The sequence below is a fragment of the Ictidomys tridecemlineatus genome, chromosome 2, assembly GCF_052094955.1.
Source record: "Ictidomys tridecemlineatus isolate mIctTri1 chromosome 2, mIctTri1.hap1, whole genome shotgun sequence".
NCBI classification, from domain to species: domain Eukaryota; kingdom Metazoa; phylum Chordata; class Mammalia; order Rodentia; family Sciuridae; genus Ictidomys; species Ictidomys tridecemlineatus.
This window is the reverse complement of record NC_135478.1, coordinates 116,648,965-116,671,121: the sequence shown is the minus strand read 5'-3', so window position 1 is coordinate 116,671,121 and position 22,157 is coordinate 116,648,965. Positions and strand designations below refer to the sequence as shown.

The window sequence follows — 22,157 nt, the reverse complement described above, 5'->3', positions numbered from 1 at the left end:
AAAGAAAAAAATTGGCTACATGTTTACTAACTTCTGAGAATCACAAACACACACCACACACCACAAAATAGGCAAAAACAGACACTTCTCTCAGGGACGTGTACATTTAAAGTTTAGATGAAATATGGTAAGTGGTTTTGCTCATTTTCAAAGTAAATGGGAAAAATTTGTGTGACAGAATCAGGCTTTCAGGCTTTCTTATCTCTAAACTGGGGCCAAATATCTGATAATTATCTTTGTGTCTCCTTTTTGGACCTTATTCAGAAAGTATAAAAATTATTTATATTCCCATGTAGAAGAATGACAGGGGACTCAACTTTTGTGCAGCTGTGGATATCTTAAGATAGTGCTTTGGATGTGTTACTCCATATGATATTAGGTGGTTACCACCAGCCCTTTCAGTAAGCAAATCTGTACACCAAGCTGATGACACTCCATACACAGTGAAGCATTCTTTCACCAAGGATGTTTTAAGAAGACATGATTAGGGAAGGGATATCATGGGGTGGAAAGACCAGGAATTGTAATGCCAGGCAGACATACATGGGAGAAGTGGATCAGCAAAAATAACAACAAAAAGAAATGGCATATTCCCTTGGAACCTGTCTCCTCATCAGAAAAAGAAAAATCATAATAACCATTTTGCAGTGTTGTTCTGTTAGAAATAATGTAGAGAAACAACCAGCTAAGAGTCCATACATCATAGACATCACCCAGTCAGCACATAGTGTGGTGAGGTTCACTGACCTCATGATGACTTGCTTGGCCAGTGGCATAGCCACTGTGGACTGCTGTAGCTGTGTGCCATTGGCAATTGTTACTCTTGTGGCAATTTTACTTCCCATCCTGCAGAAGAGCAGTGCCTTTGGGGACCTAGCCCAGGGTCTTGAACACATTGAATACTTGATGGAGGGAATTGAGCTCATCCACAAGTATTGGCTCAGTGTGTCTCTTCAGAGCCAGCCTCCAGTTCTCACTGTATTGGTGAGACTTGTGCCACCATCACACTGGGGAAGGACATTGCTTTCCTACTGTCAAATGAGACACAAATGACTCTGACTTTTCAGAAAACTTTACTATGTAACATCTATATGGGTTATGACCTGTGTATCAGGAACACAGTCTTGACTTTTGACTCCTTTTTATAATACCTGGCCCCTGAATCTCTCACGTTCAGTGACAGGAGGCTTCGACACTGAAGTAAAAGTCTACACATTGGTCAGTTCACCCCTCTGGCCAGTGTGGGAAGGGACTAGAAGTGAACCTTCCTTTTAGGAGCCGTGAGAAAGGGGTAGGAGGCAGAGTGGGACAGCATGGGAGGAAAGTTCAGGGTGTGGAGGGGAGGGGCAGAGGGGATCTCTGGAAAGACAATCAGAAAGGATGATGGGGTCTGGTGCTCTGTCATCCCCTTAGGTGAGGGCTGCTGTGGGACCACCAGAGCAGGTTGGAGGGTAACAGGGGCTTCCTCCTTGGGGCTTCTGCATGGCGATGGGGTCTGGCACTCTGGCATCTCCTTAGGAGAGGGCTGCTGTGGGACCACCAGAGCAGGCTGAAGGGGAACAGAGGCTTCCTCCTTGGGGCTTCTGCCTCTTAAGGCATGACACCTGTCTTCCCGGGGGTGGGGCTCTGAAGGAAGATCCGGAATTTGGAGTTGAATGTCAGTATTGTCAACAGCCCGGGGAGGGTCTATTCTGATGGCAGCAGTCATGCCATATCTGCGTCGTTTGTTGACCCAGTACAGCAGTGGGCTATAACTAAAGGTGGCAGCTTTCATCACCTCCACCCACTGCTGTGCACGCTGTCTCCTCCTCAGGTTCTTCCTCCAGTGGAGTAAGAGGATGCAGCCACTAGTTATCACGGTGCAGAGCCCCAACAATCCGAAGTACCATGGGACCCACGCTGAGGCAGTAAAAAAAAAAAAAAAAAAAAAAAAAAAAAAGAAAGAAAAAAGAAAAAAAACAAAAAAAGAAAAGAGGCAAGCTGACTGACAGCTCTAGCTTAAGACCTGAACTGTTTCTAATTCCTCTCCTGGATTTGGCTCATTCATTCTCTCATTTCCTCCCACCCTTCTCAAAGACATGCCTAATAATTTCCTGATTCAGTCAAAGTATATTTGAAAGGCATCTAAGCGACCCCATTAGCCTTTTACATATAAGGAACACTAGGTGTAGAGGGGCCAGAACTGGCCAGACTCAAGTCAGGCCTTTTGGCCCCCAGTCTGGGACCCATGCAGTCATTCAGACCAAGAAGCCTCACTAAGGGCAAGGACCTCAATGGTATCTTTTCTTCTTGGGCAGAACATGGTCTCTGCCTCCGAGGAGTTCTTAGTTTCATAGAGAAGTCTGTCTCTTAACTAAATAGCACTCCATTCAGGCAGCCACCACCCCATCCATGCAAAGGGTCTTCCCTGAAAGTTTGTCGCTCACACTCAAAAGGACTGGGTGTACTTACGGCCAGGGAGGCCCAGGTCCTCCTTTTGCGAATCCATAAGGTTCACTCTGGTTACCAGGCCTATAGGTCTGCAAAGAGTGAACTGACTCACTACTCTCCCCACCAATGGGAGTCCCTAGAAGGCCCCAGTCCCATTGTTCTCTAAAGATGAGATCACCGGGTTCTGAGCATCTGGAATTCTTGGGCTGGTGCTTGTAGAGTAGTTGGCAGTTGATGGAATAAGGGACTCCATCTTATGACATCTCATGAGCATGTTGTTTTCCATGAACGACTGGTCCACCATAGAATTGTCTGTTCCCAACTTTGTGTGGTGAACTCACAGGCAGCTCTCAGGAAAGGGTTCTTACACCCTCAGAAGCTTCTACTTGTGTTTTCAGTTGTTAGGGAGCCATTTTCCAGTGGGAAGTGAAGCAGGGAGGACAGTGTGCATTGGACATCCCTACCCTCGAGAAGTGTCTTACCTAGTTGTCAGGGAACAAAATGGCTTAGAAGAACCATGTGGTCCAAACCTCCTCCTTTGGCTCCTACCATCTCTGTTTTGTTTCTTCAACAAGTGTTTTTTGGGCATCATCAGGTCCTGTGGGATCTCCCCTGTATGTGATGTGATCCTGCTTCTCTTTCCAGCTCCATCTCCCTTCCCACCCATCATATACCTTTCTGCCCTGGACATGCCAGATTCCCACAGACCCTGCTTATTCCCCTCTGGACTTTTTGCTCCCTCACTCAGGAGTGTCGCTTACCACATTTCCACCACTGAACACCTCCTTATGCTCCCAGGTGGTCAGCTCCCGAACTCTGAAACAAATAGTTCTTTCAGTTGATTCCCCAATTTCTAGAACTCTGAAGCAGATTAATTTGAAACAAATTGGTCCCAGGGACAGGAATCAATTTGATTTCAACAACTATAAATTTGTATAAAGTGGAAAATATAGTGTACTACAGATTTAACATATTATTTTTAGAAAGTTGCTGTATTTGAACTGGTATAAAAGTGATGCCCTTTAAAATAATACCACTCATCTACCATGAACAACTAAAGTTCAGTTAAGTATAAATTAAACTGAAAATATTAACCTGATGCTCTGCCACTGAGGCTTATTTTTTATTTTTTTATTTTTTTTATTGTTGGTCTTTCAAAACATTACATTCTTTCTTAATATATCATGTTTCAGAATTTGATTCAGAATGGTTATGAACTTCCATTATTACCCCGTATACAGATTGCTGAATCACATCGGTTACATCAGTTACATTTCCATTGATTTACACATTGCCATTCTAGTGTCTGATGAATTCTGCTCTCTAACCTATCATCTACTATCCCCCCACCCCTCCCCTCCCCTCCCCTCTTCTCTCTCGACCACCTCTACTGTAAAACATTTATTCCACTTGTGTACTTCTTCCTTACCCCTTACTTCCTCTTGTATGTAATTTTATAAAACCCTGAGGATCACCTTCCCTTTCCCTGCAGATTCCCTTCTCTCTCCCTTTCCCTCCCCCCTCTCATCCCTATTTAATGTTAATCTTCTTCTCCTGCTCTTCGTCCCTACTCTGTCCTTAGTTACTCCCCTTATATCAAAGAAGTCATTTGGCATTTATTTTTTAAGGATTGGATAGCTTCCCTTAGCATAATCTGCTCTAATGCCATCCATTTCCCTCCAAATTCTATGATGTTGTCGTTTCTGAATGCAGAGTAATACTCCATTGTGTATAAATGCCACATTTTTTTTTATCCATTCATCTATTGAAGGGCATCTAGGTTGGTTCCACAATCTTGCTATCGTGAATTGTGCTGCTATGAACATCGATGCAGCAGTGTCCCTGTAGCATGCTCTTTTTAAGTGTTTAGGGAATAGACCGAGAAGGGGAATAGCTGGGTCAAATGGTGGTTCCATTCCCAACTTTCCAAGAAATCTCCATACTGCTTTCCAAATTGGCTGCACCATTTTGCAGTCCCACCAACAATGAACAAGTGTACCCTTTTCCTCGCATCCTCTCCAGCACTTGTTGTTGTTGGACTTCATGCTGGCTGCCAATCTTACTGGAGTGAGATGATATCTTAGGGTAGTTTTGATTTGCATTTCTCTGACCGCTAGCGATGGTGAGCATTTTTTCATGTACTTGTTGATTGATTGTATGTCCTCACTGAGGCTTATTTTAAAATCAACATATTTTCCATCCCCTTCTCCCCCTCCCTAATCTGGAACAGGATTACTTTTTGACCCCATTCAGTTATTATCTGTCCTTGAGCACACACCCACCACAGGATAAAGAAATTCAGAGTTGGAGATGGCAGCAGAAGAGTTAAAAAATAATTATATCCCAGATTAAGAAGTGAAATAGGACCGGGCACACCTGAAATCCCATCTTTCAAAACACTTTGTTCCCCCTGTTGTGCAGAATCACAGCCTCTGGGACAAGAGTCCCTTGCATTTTTCCTTTGCTTGCAAAGTAATTAAACTTCTGTCCATCAACTTATATATAAATAAACAAATGGGTATATCCATTCAACAGAAAATATGTGTGGATTTGTGTGTATATAAAGACATTATATTTATATAAGATTTTGATATTAGGGATGGACCCCAGTATTCAGTTATTGAATAAACAATGTACGAAGCCTAAATCAACTAAAATTTGAAAATTATTTTCTCTCTGAAAAAACTTTTAATAGCAATTTTACTTATTTTCTACATCTATATGATTTCTTGAAATGTGCATATATATGTTTGTGTATAATATATGTATAATATATAATACATATATATGTCTACATATATTTATATGTATATATGTATCTATACATGTGCACATATGTATATATATATATATCTACATATATATGTGAAATTATTGCTAAAATTAAGAAATCAAAACCAGTTGACTTGTATCTATTTTAGACCCAGAGCTCAGTCCTTGAAACACTTTGCTTAATGTGCAGAGCTTGACCTTCATCCTGTCCTGCAGTTTTTTTCTGCTTGCTGGTTGGAAATCTTGTCTGGTTATATTCCTTGCATTCTTCCATATGAAAACAGCCTTACTCTCTGTTCCAACCTGAGCCATGAAGTACTCTGAATGGAAACTACTTATGATTTTGTAATGAAGATATTTGAAAAAAAACTGCAAGAAATACCAAAGAGAAGGTAGTCAAAGAATTCATTGGGTTAATTGTTTTTACAAAGTAAGTCTAAGTTTTTAAAAAATATTACACAATCATCAATTTGATTACTGCTTCTGCCCATACAAAAGATGTTCCTATATTTGTTGAATCACTGAAGGTTGAAGTTTAGAACTAGAAATAGTATGAACTCTACCTCATAAGAACTATTTGCTGCTCATCTGGTTACACAGCTGGTAGAGGGTCTCTAGGCTCTACTGTCCCTCAGTCCCTGATGCCCATTCATTGGGTCTGTTTGCCCAGAGCAGCATGTTTTTTCTGCATTTCTTTTCTCTCTTTATTTTTTGGCTATTTTAAAAATCAGCACTTAAGTATAATGCATTGGCTACTTTTTATTGGAATATTTTATCTTAATTTTTCTCTTACACAAGAAGTATTAACTTGATAAGACAGTGGATTTGAATAACCAATTACTTTACCAAAGCAATCTTCAAAGAACAAAGTTGGAGAACTCACTTTTCCCAACTGTGAATTTGTTAAAAAGTGACAATAGTTGAGACAGGGTGATACTGGCACGAAGATTGACCTGCGGGCCAGTGTAAAAGAGCTTAGTCCAGATGTTGGCCCTCGTCTTTGTAGTTATTAGTTTGACAGGAATGTCAAGATAATTAAACAAGGGGGAAAAGTCTTGTCAGTTATATGCTGGGGTGACTGGATATCCACCTGACTCCTGACACAGTGCACAGAGTTTAACCCAAATTTAATTCCAGAACTAACTCAAAATAGACCTATATGTACATAAGAGCTAAAGGGGGATTTTCTTTAAATGTATAGGAGTAAATTTTGACTTTATTAGGCAAACTCTTCTCGGATAGGACAGCAAGAGCACAGTGATAAAGGACAATATGAAGTAGATTGAACTTCAAGTTAACAACTTTTGTTCAAAGTATCTTGTCAAAAATTCGGAAAGATAACTGACAGACAAGGACAAAATATGTGCAAGTAACATGTCTTAAAAGAAAATGTATTCAGAATAAATAAAGAACAGAACCCAACACAAAGATAGCCAATGTTTAAATAAAGGACACATCATCTGAGTAGACCTTTCTCTAGAGACCTTCCTCTAAAGCAGATATTCTGGGCCAGTGAGCACATAAAAAAAATGTTCAACATTATCATCCAGTGAGACTCAAAATAAGGTACTACTCCACATCCATGAGGATAGCTAAAATAAAACCAGATATTAACAACTTGGTAAGTAATTGGGAAATGTAGAACCCACCTTCCTACATTGCAGTAGAAATGTAAAATAATGTAGTTTCTTTGAAAAATATAATTTGAGGAAATGTCAGACCAGAGATAGCACACCACATGACCCAGAATTCCACTCCTAGTTATATATCTAAAAGAACTGAAAACTTTAAAAATGTTTTAAAAATATTTTTATTACTTGAGAGACCTTTATTTTATTTATTCATGTGATGTGCTGAGAATCAAATACAGAGCCTTACGCATGCTATGCAAGCAGTCTACCATTGAGCCACAGCCCCACCCCAAGTAATGAAAAGTTTTGTCTGCCAAAATTGGTACTAGATTGTCCATAACATTCTTCATAATTACCAAAAGTATAAATAACCCTAAGGTCCATCAAGTGGTATACAGATAAACAAATGTGATACAACCATCCAACAGAAAATATGTATGTATTTGTGTGTATACATATGCATTGTATGTATATAAGATTTTGATATTAGATACAAAACCCAGGGCCTCACCCATGGTAGGCAGTGCTCCTCTACTGAGCTAAAGTCCCAACCCCCTCTTTCTTTGTGACGGGGTCTTGCTAAGTTGCTCAGGATGGCCTGGACCTTGTCATCCTCCTAACTCAGTCTTTCTAGTCTCTGGGATTATACACATGGGGAATTGCTTCTGGTTACAATAGGACATTATTTGGTAATAGAAAGAAATCAGTTACCAACACTTGCTCCAGCCCAAATTAACCTTGAAAACATAAAGCTAAGTGAAAGTCAGGAAAGATTACATGTGTAATTCAATTCACATGATACTTGAGAAGGCAACTCTTAGGAGGTAGGAAGTTGATTTCTAGCTGACTTAGGGTTAGGAGGCTGGGGTAGAAATGAGTGGTTGCTTGTGGTTCTGATGCTCTTTCAGGGGAGGTAGAACTATACTAAGATTGTTGATTGTACAACTCTGCAGATACACTGAAAGCCATTGGCTAATCCACTTAAATGGGTGAGTTGTACAGTATGTAAATTGAGTATTAATATATCCTCCAATTACTTGGAGGATTAAGAATACTTTTGTATGCAATGGCTAAGTCAAAAATATACTCTTATGTTGGGATTATACCACAGATACAAGAACAGAACCTATAGAGTGGATGGTGTCAATTGGGATCAGACTCCCAGAGATACATTTGAAAAAACGGATGGCAGCCAAAAAAGAATTGTGGGCCTCTATCAGCAGGTAGGAAATTTTATTTATAAAATATATTTGAATATTAGAATTTTTAACCTCAGTAGAATCAAATTCTCTGAAGTCTTATTTAGGAAGCATAAATATAGATATACAGTATTAACATAGTCTCCTTTGGGGACTAGGACAGCTTCATTCATTATCCATGTGTTCAAGTGCCTGTGTAGGGGGCAATATGGCATCATTAGACAGTTCTAGCAGGGCCCCTCTGTTAGCATTAGAAGTGGCTAGAATAGTTTTCAACATGTACATGTACTATTGGATAAAAATAAAATATGGTCAATCTTCAGATAGAAAAATGTACATGTCTAGAAGTCTTAGCTCTGTAGTATATGGTGCAAAAAGAGTAAAAATGATCAATTACATTTGATGTGATGCCAATTATGTGCTAAGCCTTACAATTCATGGGTTCCCCAATCTCAAATTTGAGTGTGCACAAAGAAATAAGTAAACCTAGCTCAGTAAACCATGATGCGCCAGTTGACATGGTTGACTTTCTAGTTTTGACAAATGAAAGAATGATCAAGCACTTGGAGCCAGACACTTGGAGCAACTAGAAATAAGTTGCAGATGAATGATATGGAAAAGAGTTCTATTCGTTTATAAGAATCCAAAATATAGCCATGTGGAGCCATTGGAAATACACTGCACTCTAATGGGCATTTAAGGGAATGGTCCAGTGACAACGTTACCCTGGCATGTGGGCCACCTTCAGTTCTTCTGTAATTTCTCCAAAAGGAGTTAGGGCCTCAGTTGCATCTTGGCTGTGCATGCTAGGACAGTTGAGTCTCCTGATTGTGGAACTTGGGTTCTCACAGCAGGCAGATAAGATGGATCCATTCTGATAGTATTTCATGTTATGGGGACTCTCTCATGGCCCTTTAGATTGTGTGGTCATGGAAAACTCGTGAGAAGCTGAAATATACATGTCAGGAGTGAGCTGTATGCAAATCAGGGAGAGGAGAATGAAGGGGATGACAGAGGCACAAAGACACACTTTTTAAGATGGGCCTGTTGTGACCCTATCTCAAACAACTGAAGTGTTCTCTAGAGAAGTAAGGTGAATACAGGGCAGGGATGTAGGAGCAGGCAAGGGCTGCACCCTTATTGGAGGGTCAGGTAGGGAGCCCCTTGTGTAGATCTTTGTTCTGTGGGACAAATTGGACTTTCCCAAGGTCATGTAGTGTTATGTAGATTAATCAAGTGATTCTGTTTTTTTTGGGGGGTAGAGGTGTTATTGTTTTGTTTTTCTTAATCTTATTGTGGCCCTGGGATTGAACCTGGGTCCTTGAGCATGCTAAGCAAGCACTCTACCACTGAGTCACATCCCCAGCTCAAGAGATCTCTTTTTCAATACTATTTTATCAATATGTACAAAGTGTGGGCCGTGTCTACATAAAAATGGAGGTAAGGTACCCAATGAGGTGGTTGTTAAAGGTACTCATGTAAATGGTGTTGTCCTGGCTTGGAGAGGAATGGGCAGGCCTTGTTGATAGTGTGGATGTTTTGGGTGCCAGAAAAAGGAGAGGATTTGGGTGGATGATGGCATCATCTTCTGGGATTGGGGAGCCTGGAAGAAGCTGGCTTGAATGGGCTGGAGATATGAAAGGCTCTGATGGAGTTACAAACTGCAGAATCAGTGAACTCCATACCATGAGAAAGTTCTAGGACAGGGACACAGGTGAATCCCAGGGGTTTTTCTAAATAATTGTTGCAGTCTGGCTGGGCAAAATAACCAGGGGTTGACAAGAAACTTGTGAAGGTTGATACGGCGAGAGTCGCTTTATTGTAGGATGGCAGAGGTATTTATACCTAACTGAATACACAGCCTGTTTCAATTTAGCATCATCCAGTTACAGCAATCCTCATCATCTTAACAATTATACACATCTTAACTCAATTAACTTCATCTAGGTACAGCAATTAGCCAACAAGGAATCTCTATCATCTTAACGGCTCGCTGGCATTACTTCATCTTAATAATTATACACAGCTTAACTCAATTAACATCATCTTAATAGCTCGCTGGCATTACTTCTCAAACCACTCCCTCTGGCAAAGTGCAAGGCATCATCTTGACTTGGTTGTGGCTCTCAGCAAATAATTACAAACCTCTTTAAGGAAAAGACATGTATACCTGCATCAGTATCTTAAGAATTGAAACTAGGAGGCTAGCTTAAGAAGAATAATCACAAATGCCAGATCTGAAGTTGTCTTCTTTGAGGTGTGAGGACTCTTGAACTTCCCAGGTGCTTAAGAAACACCTGGTGCCAGAATCCTTGTGACAGATTATCATTTGCAAGGTCCTTGTTGATGAGTGATGTGGAACGCTCTAGCAGAATCACTATTTTTTGTTGGGAGGAAAGGCAGTTTGCCATTGGAGAATTGCAGCATAAGTGTAGGAAGGTGTTTGTGACATCTTGTTTAAAAAATGTCTTTTCCTCCTGGAAAGAGGAACTATGAGCTTAGGGGGAAAGACCGAGAAGAAATGTTGGGTGTAGATCTGTAATTGAAATTTTAAAAAGGGGTCAGGGTTTGCCCTTCCCCATTAGTGCAAGTGTTCTTAAAAGTTTTCAGAGTGCTTTAGGAATTGTCAAAGCAAGGTCAGTGAGCCCTGTATACTCTTAAGTGCCTCTCAGCCATCACTGCATACAAGGGTAGAAAAGAGAATAGTCACTTTAGTGTAATTCTTTGTGGGATGTATAACATGTGGGCCACGTATGCCAACAGGAACCACAATGATGGTCTCTTGGTCAGCAAAGGCAGATGGAAAAAGTGCCATAGGCTTATTCCTGGTTCACATGTATATCTTGCTGAGCTGTGATACCTGACAGGTTATGGTGACTGATGTCGTCTCTGTAGAAGACAACTCTGTCTTTAAAAGTTAGATTTAGCTGTTGTCATGGTGTGCATCTATAATCACAGCTACACAGGCCAAGGCAAATTTGATGATGAATTTGAGGCCAGTGCAGGCACATTAGTGAAGCCCTGCCTAAAAAAAGGGGAGGGGCAAGGATGTAGCTCAGTGATAGAGCCCCTTCCCAGTTTAGTCTCTGAATATTAATATCAAAAAGTATAAGTCACTATTTAATCATGATTTGGAAATAGTGTTTTTGCAGAAGTCTATGACCCAGAATTGTAACACCTAAGTTGGTTGGGTGGGGCTCCACCACTCCCACTACCATAGTTTTCTCTAATATAAATTTATTCTTGCTTGTGTAGCCATATTTTTAACTTTTTACAAAATGGTCTAATAGATGCAATGTGTAAAGAGTGTAGAATGATGAGGTCCTGTCTAAAGATATGAGACAGTCCCATGAGAAGCATGACAGTACTGAAGGAGTTTGTCAAGTCAAGACTCTAGTAAGTACTAGTTTTCTGACTGTGCTTGTGCCTGCTTGGTGTGTGCACAGAGGTTGAGCTCTGTGTATATCCCTTAGCATCTTAGATTCTTCTATTAAAAAATGCCCATGGCTAATGTTTAGAACTTTTTGTTGTTGTTGTTTTTGTACCAGGGTTGAAATCTGGGGCAATCAACCACTGAGCCACATTCCCAGCTCGACTTTGGATTTTACTTAGAGACAAGAGTACCACTGAGTTGCTAAGCCCTTTGCCATTGCTGAGGCTTGCTTTGAACATGGGATCCTCCTGCCTCAGCCTCTCTAGCTGCTGGGATTACAGGCATGTGTCACTGCACCTGGCTGAGAAAATGGTTTTCTTTTGGGGAGGAGCGTGAGCAATTCCAGGTTTTCTGATTCTGTAATGTTAGGAGATGCAGGAATAATGAACGAGAGATGCTTTTGCCTGAACAAATGTGAATCCAGGGACAAGATTATTTCAGAGTTCTATATTGTTACCAGGGTTAAGGTCCAGCTGCTTGCCCCACAACTGACCAGTCAACTGACAACTAAGTAGTTGAGGCAAAGAAAGTGATTGTATTTAAAAAGTGGTTCAGTGAGAAGAAAGAGGGATTCTGTATCCAAATCCCTACCTCTTAGGAAGCTGATCTCAGGGGGCTTATGTCAGTGATTCATGGGTGTTTCCAGATGGGCAGGTGTTCTGCAGAGGGAAGGCTGGATAATGGCATTCACGTCATGATATTTTCCAATTTCTTAAATTTCAACAATAAAGATCATGATTTTTTTCCTATTATGGACTAGGTGCATATTATACAATGATAGGGAAAGGTAATTCTTCCCAGACGCTCTTGCTGAGCTGCTAGCTTAAATCCCTGTAATGAGGGAGAACATCCTTCCTCAGTAACATACTGTAAACTCCCAGCAGGGAACACAGAGCATCCTTCCTCAGCTAGCTACTGCCATCATGAACAGAAACACATCCACTAGTGAATTTCAGTATTTCAACACTGAGGACAGGCAGTAATTTACTCAAGGAAAGTAGTCCTGATTTGCAAATATCTAATTGTCATTGATTATTTTCCTTGGATTGATCACAAAAGGAATGTTAATTTTCAGATCCCAGAATGCACAAAGAGAACTTAAAATACTAATGTTTTAGGTTTGACCTAGATTTTCTTAGGAGGAACTTTGAAAGAAGTAAGACTCTTCCAACATTACAAATCAGTAAGATGGATTTTGAAGATATTCATGTCATTGTGGGGTCAAATAAAGAGTAATGCACAAAGGAACCCATGCAGTCATGTTTATAGCTATGACTGTTGCTCTTTTCAGTATCTCTGTTTTTTTTTTTTTCTGTGAGACAACAGGCAAACACTGAATCAGAATGTATGAAGAGCACTTTGCTATAGGGAGCTATGTCATCTCTTTATCTAACATTGTAGACATTTGCTCATGGCAGTTGGAAGACTGATCTCCCAATTGTATCCCTAAGGATCAAATACATAGAATCAAAATGATGCAGAGGAACCTATGTTAAAAGGAAAGACTAAAGATTTAACAGTATCAGAGCAAAGAAGGATTGATGAATCAGGCAGCACTGAGAACCAGAAGAGGTTCAGGGTTTCATGGCAGCAGTGTGGGCAGTGAGCTTCCATAGGCTGATGTAGAAGTAGAATGAAAAAAAAATATTTGACTAGAGTCAAAAGACCCTACATAGATGTTGGTTAGCAGTTTGTGTAAATTGGTAAATTTCCTAGTTTCATTTTACTAAAAACTTAAACTGTTTCCTAGTTTTGGTGTAACATTTTTACATTAATTCTCCATGTACCTGTGGAGGAAGCTGAAGCCCTGGAATCATCTCAGTCTAATGGACTCTCAACGAAAACTTCATATCACCCAGGATAGAATCCAAGTTCCAATCCACTCCTTGTGAAGACTAGAATTATGAGATTTCAGTAGAAAATAGCACCAATATACAATGTAAATGCCCTTGGATAATGTTGATGTTGAAAAAGCAGTAATTTATGTCTTGTGATTCTTTTTCAGTTTGAGGCTGATCCACTAGCAGATTGTTTAAGAGGATCAACAATTACATCCTTACTTAGAGTGATGTCACTAAATGACTGGATGTTTCTTTATACTAGGAGCTGTGTTGAAATAGTGAGTCATGACTATGGGAAAAGCAACTATGTAAGTACAGTGGCAATTTTAAGTTTCCAATTTAAAAATCCATAAATAATCAATTGTTTTATTTTACCCAGCCTAGTCCTTGTGTTGAGCTATAGTCAAGCATCCACTGCCACATTCTCAGCTCTCTGAGAAAGATTAGGTTGTGATGTTAGTTTGGATTTCATTTGCAATCCTTTAGCTCTTCTGTGTGGCAGCTCCTACATCTTCTTTCTTTAGTTTCCCAAAGCATTTCTTTCTGATTATATATATATATATATATATATATATATATATATATATATATATATATATATATATATGGCTCTTTAAGTAAACATTATAATTCCAGATAATATATATATATATAATCTGGAATTATAATGTTTACTTAAAGAGCCTCTTCATTATTCAGAGAGGTACCAGGTCCTGTAGAATTCCCATAGGAATAAAGTGCCTGACTTCATGATGCTGCAATGTACCTGGCACCCAGGAGTGGGTCTGTGGCAACAAAGCTGAGGAGTGGACACCCTTCCTCTGCTGCTGGCTGTTTTGCATTCTATAGCAGTTTCCTTTCTTTGCATTGCTGCACATAACCCCTCCACCCCCCTCTGCTAGTGCTGCTGGTCACAGTGGAGAATTTTGACTCCCATGGGATCAGTGTCCTGTCAAGTAGTTTTTATTGACAGCTTTTTGTTTGCTGTGCATCTCATTGGCTTGCTTACCATCACCAACTAGATTTTGTTTCTATCATATCCAAACCAGAACACATTTGGGTATTCTGAGATTTTACAGAACATGTATTTTTTGTTACATGAACCTAACCTAACTTGTATTCTTATATGAAATAATGCAAATCTACTTTTGTTCTAGTGCAGCTATTTTTGTCACACATAAGCCATTTTGGTTCATTTTACAGGGTGAATTCCAATTTTTTTAAAAAACTCAGTTTGAGCTTCATTTCATATCAGTGACAGCCATTTCAACTTATCTGAATAAATCATTTTGTTTTTTTTTGTCACTGTGTGTTACAAAGCCTCCCCCCACTCCCTTGATTTTTAAGAGAAAGCAAATCTTCTTTGATTTATGTTTATGGCTTCTGTCCTCCTTTGAAAGCAGGGGCTAACTGATCATTGGCACAAATTAATGTCCTAGAATCTACCTTCAGAATTAGAGTCTTGGGTGTGAAGCAGTGAAGACTATATGTCAGGGGCTTTAGGTCTCTGCAGAGTTGAAGGGGGCAAGGTGACCAGGGGGCAAGGTGATAGAGAAGTGAACTTCTGCCCTTGTTCTTCCAGAGATCTGCGTTGTCCTGTTTTGTATTTTGAGATACAATATAAGATCATGTTTATACAAGGAAGAAATGGTTCCACTTAACTTTAAAAAATAAAAATTGCTTAAAATATATTGCTAGAGGTCATGTGGATAGAAATCAGGCTTTCTTTGCAGTTGCTGGATCTAAGCCCTTCAGCCCACACAGAGGGGGTAAAAAAGAAAAAAATTGGCTACATGTTTACTAACTTCTGAGAATCACAAACACACACCACACACCACAAAATAGGCAAAAACAGACACTTCTCTCAGGGACGTGTACATTTAAAGTTTAGATGAAATATGGTAAGTGGTTTTGCTCATTTTCAAAGTAAATGGGAAAAATTTGTGTGACAGAATCAGGCTTTCAGGCTTTCTTATCTCTAAACTGGGGCCAAATATCTGATAATTATCTTTGTGTCTCCTTTTTGGACCTTATTCAGAAAGTAGAAAAATTATTTATATTCCCATGTAGAAGAATGACAGGGGACTCAACTTTTGTGCAGCTGTGGATATCTTAAGATAGTGCTTTGGATGTGTTACTCCATATAATATTAGGTGGTTACCACCAGCCCTTTCAGTAAGCAAATCTGTACACCAAGCTGATGACACTCCATACACAGTGAAGCATACTTTCACCAAGGATGTTTTAAGAAGACATGATTAGGGAAGGGATATCATGGGGTGGAAAGACCAGGAATTGTAATGCCAGGCAGACGTACATGGGAGAAGAGGATCAGCAAAAATAACAACAAAAAGAAATGGCATATTCCCTTGGAACCTGTCTCCTCATAAGAAAAAAAAACCATAATAACCATTTTGCAGTGTTGTTCTGTTAGAAATAATGTAGAGAAACAATCAGCTAAGAATTGATATATCATAGAAATCACCCAGTCAGCACATAGTGTGGTGAGGTTCACTGACCTCATGATGACTTGTGTGGCCAGTGGCATAGCCACTGTGGACTTCTGTAGCTGTGTGCCATTGGCAATTGTTACTCTTGTGGCAATTTTACTTCCCATCCTGCAGAAGAACAGTGCCTTTGGGGACCTAGCCCAGGGTCTTGAACACATTGAATGCTTGATGGAGGGAAATGAGCTCATCCACAAGTATTGGCTCAATGTTTCTCTTCAGAGCCAGCCTCCAGTTCTCATTGTATTGGTGAGACTTGTGCCACCATCACACTGGGGAAGAACATTGCTTTCCTACTGTCAAATGAGACACAAATGACTCTGACTTTTCAGAAAACTTTACTATGTAACATCTATATGGGTTATGACCTGTGTATCAGGAACACAGTCTTGACTTTGACTCCTTTTTATAATACCTGGCCCCTGAATCTCTCACGTTCAGTGACAGGAGGCTTCGATACTGAAGTAAAAGTCTACACATTGGTCAGTTCACCCCTCTGGCCAGTGTGGGAAGGGAATAGAAGTGGACCTTCCTTTTAGGAGCCGTGAGAAAGGGGTAGGAGGCAGAGTGGGACAGCATGGGAGGAAAGTTCAGGGTGTGGAGGGGAGGGGCAGAGGGGATCTCTGGAAAGACAATCAGAAAGGATGATGGGGTCTGGTGCTCTGTCATCCCCTTAGGTGAGGGCTGCTGTGGGACCACCAGAGCAGGTTGGAGGGTAACAGGGGCTTCCTCCTTGGGGCTTCTGCATGGCGATGGGGTCTGGCACTCTGGCATCTCCTTAGGAGAGGGCTGCTGTGGGACCACCAGAGCAGGCTGAAGGGGAACAGAGGCTTCCTCCTTGGGGCTTCTGCCTCTTAAGGCATGACGCCTGTCTTCCCGGGGGTGGGGCTCTGAAGGAAGATCCGGAATTTGGAGTTGAATGTCAGTATTGTCAACAGCCCGGGGAGGGTCTATTCTGATGGCAGCAGTCATGCCATATCTGCGTCGTTTGTTGACCCAGTACAGCAGTGGGCTATAACTAAAGGTGGCAGCTTTCATCACCTCCACCCACTGCTGTGCACGCTGTCTCCTCCTCAGGTTCTTCCTCCAGTGGAGTAAGAGGATGCAGCCACTAGTTATCACGGTGCAGAGCCCCAACAATCCGAAGTACCATGGGACCCACGCTGAGGCAGTAAAAAAAAAAAAAGAAAGAAAAAAGAAAAAAAACAAAAAAAGAAAAGAGGCAAGCTGACTGACAGCTCTAGCTTAAGACCTGAACTGTTTCTAATTCCTCTCCTGGATTTGGCTCATTCATTCTCTCATTTCCTCCCACCCTTCTCAAAGACATGCCTAATAATTTCCTGATTCAGTCAAAGTATATTTGAAAGGCATCTAAGCGACCCCATTAGCCTTTTACATATAAGGAACACTAGGTGTAGAGGGGCCAGAACTGGCCAGACTCAAGTCAGGCCTTTTGGCCCCCAGTCTGGGACCCATGCAGTCATTCAGACCAAGAAGCCTCACTAAGGGCAAGGACCTCAATGGTATCTTTTCTTCTTGGGCAGAACATGGTCTCTGCCTCCGAGGAGTTCTTAGTTTCATAGAGAAGTCTGTCTCTTAACTAAATAGCACTCCATTCAGGCAGCCACCACCCCATCCATGCAAAGGGTCTTCCCTGAAAGTTTGTCGCTCACACTCAAAAGGACTGGGTGTACTTACGGCCAGGGAGGCCCAGGTCCTCCTTTTGCGAATCCATAAGGTTCACTCTGGTTACCAGGCCTATAGGTCTGCAAAGAGTGAACTGACTCACTACTCTCCCCACCAATGGGAGTCCCTAGAAGGCCCCAGTCCCATTGTTCTCTAAAGATGAGATCACCGGGTTCTGAGCATCTGGAATTCTTGGGCTGGTGCTTGTAGAGTAGTTGGCAGTTGATGGAATAAGGGACTCCATCTTATGACATCTCATGAGCATGTTGTTTTCCATGAACGACTGGTCCACCATAGAATTGTCTGTTCCCAACTTTGTGTGGTGAACTCACAGGCAGCTCTCAGGAAAGGGTTCTTACACCCTCAGAAGCTTCTACTTGTGTTTTCAGTTGTTAGGGAGCCATTTTCCAGTGGGAAGTGAAGCAGGGAGGACAGTGTGCATTGGACATCCCTACCCTTGAGAAGTGTCTTACCTAGTTGTCAGGGAACAAAATGGCTTAGAAGAACCATGTGGTCCAAACCTCCTCCTTTGGCTCCTACCATCTCTGTTTTGTTTCTTCAACAAGTGTTTTTTGGGCATCATCAGGTCCTGTGGGATCTCCCCTGTATGTGATGTGATCCTGCTTCTCTTTCCAGCTCCATCTCCCTTCCCACCCATCATATACCTTTCTGCCCTGGACATGCCAGATTCCCACAGACCCTGCTTATTCCCCTCTGGACTTTTTGCTCCCTCACTCAGGAGTGTCGCTTACCACATTTCCACCACTGAACACCTCCTTATCCTCCCAGGTGGTCAGCTCCCGAACTCTGAAACAAATAGTTCTTTCAGTTGATTCCCCAATTTCTAGAACTCTGAAGCAGATTAATTTGAAACAAATTGGTCCCAGGGACAGGAATCAATTTGATTTCAACAACTATAAATTTGTATAAAGTGAAAAATATAGTGTACTACAGATTTAACATATTATTTTTAGAAAGTTGCTCTATTTGAACTGGTATAAAAGTGATGCCCTTTAAAATAATACCACTCATCTACCATGAACAACTAAAGTTCAGTTAAGTATAAATTAAACTGAAAATATTAACCTGATGCTCTGCCACTGAGGCTTATTTTTTATTTTTTTATTTTTTTTATTGTTGGTCTTTCAAAACATTACATTCTTTCTTAATATATCATGTTTCAGAATTTGATTCAGAATGGTTATGAACTTCCATTATTACCCCGTATACAGATTGCTGAATCACATCGGTTACATCAGTTACATTTCCATTGATTTACACATTGCCATTCTAGTGTCTGATGAATTCTGCTCTCTAACCTATCATCTACTATCCCCCCACCCCTCCCCTCCCCTCCCCTCTTCTCTCTCGACCACCTCTACTGTAAAACATTTATTCCACTTGTGTACTTCTTCCTTACCCCTTACTTCCTCTTGTATGTAATTTTATAAAACCCTGAGGATCACCTTCCCTTTCCCTGCAGATTCCCTTCTCTCTCCCTTTCCCTCCCCCCTCTCATCCCTATTTAATGTTAATCTTCTTCTCCTGCTCTTCGTCCCTACTCTGTCCTTAGTTACTCCCCTTATATCAAAGAAGTCATTTGGCATTTATTTTTTAAGGATTGGATAGCTTCCCTTAGCATAATCTGCTCTAATGCCATCCATTTCCCTCCAAATTCTATGATGTTGTCGTTTCTGAATGCAGAGTAATACTCCATTGTGTATAAATGCCACATTTTTTTTTATCCATTCATCTATTGAAGGGCATCTAGGTTGGTTCCACAATCTTGCTATCGTGAATTGTGCTGCTATGAACATCGATGCAGCAGTGTCCCTGTAGCATGCTCTTTTTAAGTGTTTAGGGAATAGACCGAGAAGGGGAATAGCTGGGTCAAATGGTGGTTCCATTCCCAACTTTCCAAGAAATCTCCATACTGCTTTCCAAATTGGCTGCACCATTTTGCAGTCCCACCAACAATGAACAAGTGTACCCTTTTCCTCGCATCCTCTCCAGCACTTGTTGTTGTTGGACTTCATGCTGGCTGCCAATCTTACTGGAGTGAGATGATATCTTAGGGTAGTTTTGATTTGCATTTCTCTGACCGCTAGCGATGGTGAGCATTTTTTCATGTACTTGTTGATTGATTGTATGTCCTCACTGAGGCTTATTTTAAAATCAACATATTTTCCATCCCCTTCTCCCCCTCCCTAACCTGGAACAGGATTACTTTTTGACCCCATTCAGTTATTATCTGTCCTTGAGCACACACCCACCACAGGATAAAGAAATTCAGAGTTGGAGATGGCAGCAGAAGAGTTAAAAAATGATTATATCCCAGATTAAGAAGTGAAATAGGACCGGGCACACCTGAAATCCCATCTTTCAAAACACTTTGTTCCCCCTGTTGTGCAGAATCACAGCCTCTGGGACAAGAGTCCCTTGCATTTTTCCTTTGCTTGCAAAGTAATTAAACTTCTGTCCATCAACTTATATATAAATAAACAAATGGGTATATCCATTCAACAGAAAATATGTGTGGATTTGTGTGTATATAAAGACATTATATTTATATAAGATTTTGATATTAGGGATGGACCCCAGTATTCAGTTATTGAATAAACAATGTACGAAGCCTAAATCAACTAAAATTTGAAAATTATTTTCTCTCTGAAAAAACTTTTAATAGCAATTTTACTTATTTTCTACATCTATATGATTTGTTGAAATGTGCATATATATGTTTGTGTATAATATATGTATAATATATAATACATATATATGTCTACATATATTTATATGTATATATGTATCTATACATGTGCACATATGTATGTATATATATATCTACATATATATGTGAAATTATTGCTAAAATTAAGAAATCAAAACCAGTTGACTTGTATCTATTTTAGACCCAGAGCTCAGTCCTTGAAACACTTTGCTTAATGTGCAGAGCTTGACCTTCATCCTGTCCTGCAATGTTTTTCTGCTTGCTGGTTGGAAATCTTGTCTGGTTATATTCCTTGCATTCTTCCATATGAAAACAGCCTTACTCTCTGTTCCAACCTGAGCCATGAAGTACTCTGAATGGAAACTACTTATGATTTTGTAATGAAGATGTTTGAAAAAAAACTGCAAGAAATACCAAAGAGAAGGTAGTCAAAGAATTCGTTGGGTTAATTGTTTTTACAAAGTAAGTCTAAGTTTTTAAAAAATATTACACAATCATCAATTTGATTACTGCTTCTGCCCATACAAAAGATGTTCCTATATTTGTTGAATCACTGAAGGTTGAAGTTTAGAACTAGAAATAGTATGAACTCTACCTCATAAGAACTATTTGCTGCTCATCTGGTTACACAGCTGGTAGAGGGTCTCTAGGCTCTACTGTCCCTCAGTCCCTGATGCCCATTCATTGGGTCTGTTTGCCCAGAGCAGCATGTTTTTTCTGCATTTCTTTTCTCTCTTTATTTTTTGGCTATTTTAAAAATCAGCACTTAAGTATAATGCATTGGCTACTTTTTATTGGAATATTTTATCTTAATTTTTCTCTTACACAAGAAGTATTAACTTGATAAGACAGTGGATTTGAATAACCAATTACTTTACCAAAGCAATCTTCAAAGAACAAAGTTGGAGAACTCACTTTTCCCAACTGTGAATTTGTTAAAAAGTGACAATAGTTGAGACAGGGTGATACTGGCACGAAGATTGACCTGCGGGCCAGTGTAAAAGAGCTTAGTCCAGATGTTGGCCCTCGTCTTTGTAGTTATTAGTTTGACAGGAATGTCAAGATAATTAAACAAGGGGGAAAAGTCTTGTCAGTTATATGCTGGGGTGACTGGATATCCACCTGACTCCTGACACAGTGCACAGAGTTTAACCCAAATTTAATTCCAGAACTAACTCAAAATAGACCTATATGTACATAAGAGCTAAAGGGGGATTTTCTTTAAATGTATAGGAGTAAATTTTGACTTTATTAGGCAAACTCTTCTCGGATAGGACAGCAAGAGCACAGTGATAAAGGACAATATGAAGTAGATTGAACTTCAAGTTAACAACTTTTGTTCAAAGTATCTTGTCAAAAATTCGGAAAGATAACTGACAGACAAGGACAAAATATGTGCAAGTAACATGTCTTAAAAGAAAATGTATTCAGAATAAATAAAGAACAGAACCCAACACAAAGATAGCCAATGTTTAAATAAAGGACACATCATCTGAGTAGACCTTTCTCTAGAGACCTTCCTCTAAAGCAGATATTCTGGGCCAGTGAGCACATAAAAAAAATGTTCAACATTATCATCCAGTGAGACTCAAAATAAGGTACTACTCCACATCCATGAGGATAGCTAAAATAAAACCAGATATTAACAACTTGGTAAGTAATTGGGAAATGTAGAACCCACCTTCCTACATTGCAGTAGAAATGTAAAATAATGTAGTTTCTTTGAAAAATATAATTTGAGGAAATGTCAGACCAGAGATAGCACACCACATGACCCAGAATTCCACTCCTAGTTATATATCTAAAAGAACTGAAAACTTTAAAAATGTTTTAAAAATATTTTTATTACTTGAGAGACCTTTATTTTATTTATTCATGTGATGTGCTGAGAATCAAATACAGAGCCTTACGCATGCTATGCAAGCAG

At 40.1% G+C, this 22,157-nt stretch overlaps 1 pseudogene; it reads right to left on the bottom strand.

Moving 5' to 3' along the window:
- Positions 1 to 16,296: 16,296 nt before the first annotated feature.
- LOC144368504 (testis-expressed protein 38 pseudogene) lies at positions 16,297 to 16,851 on the bottom strand (annotated as a pseudogene).
- Positions 16,852 to 22,157: the final 5,306 nt, after the last annotated feature.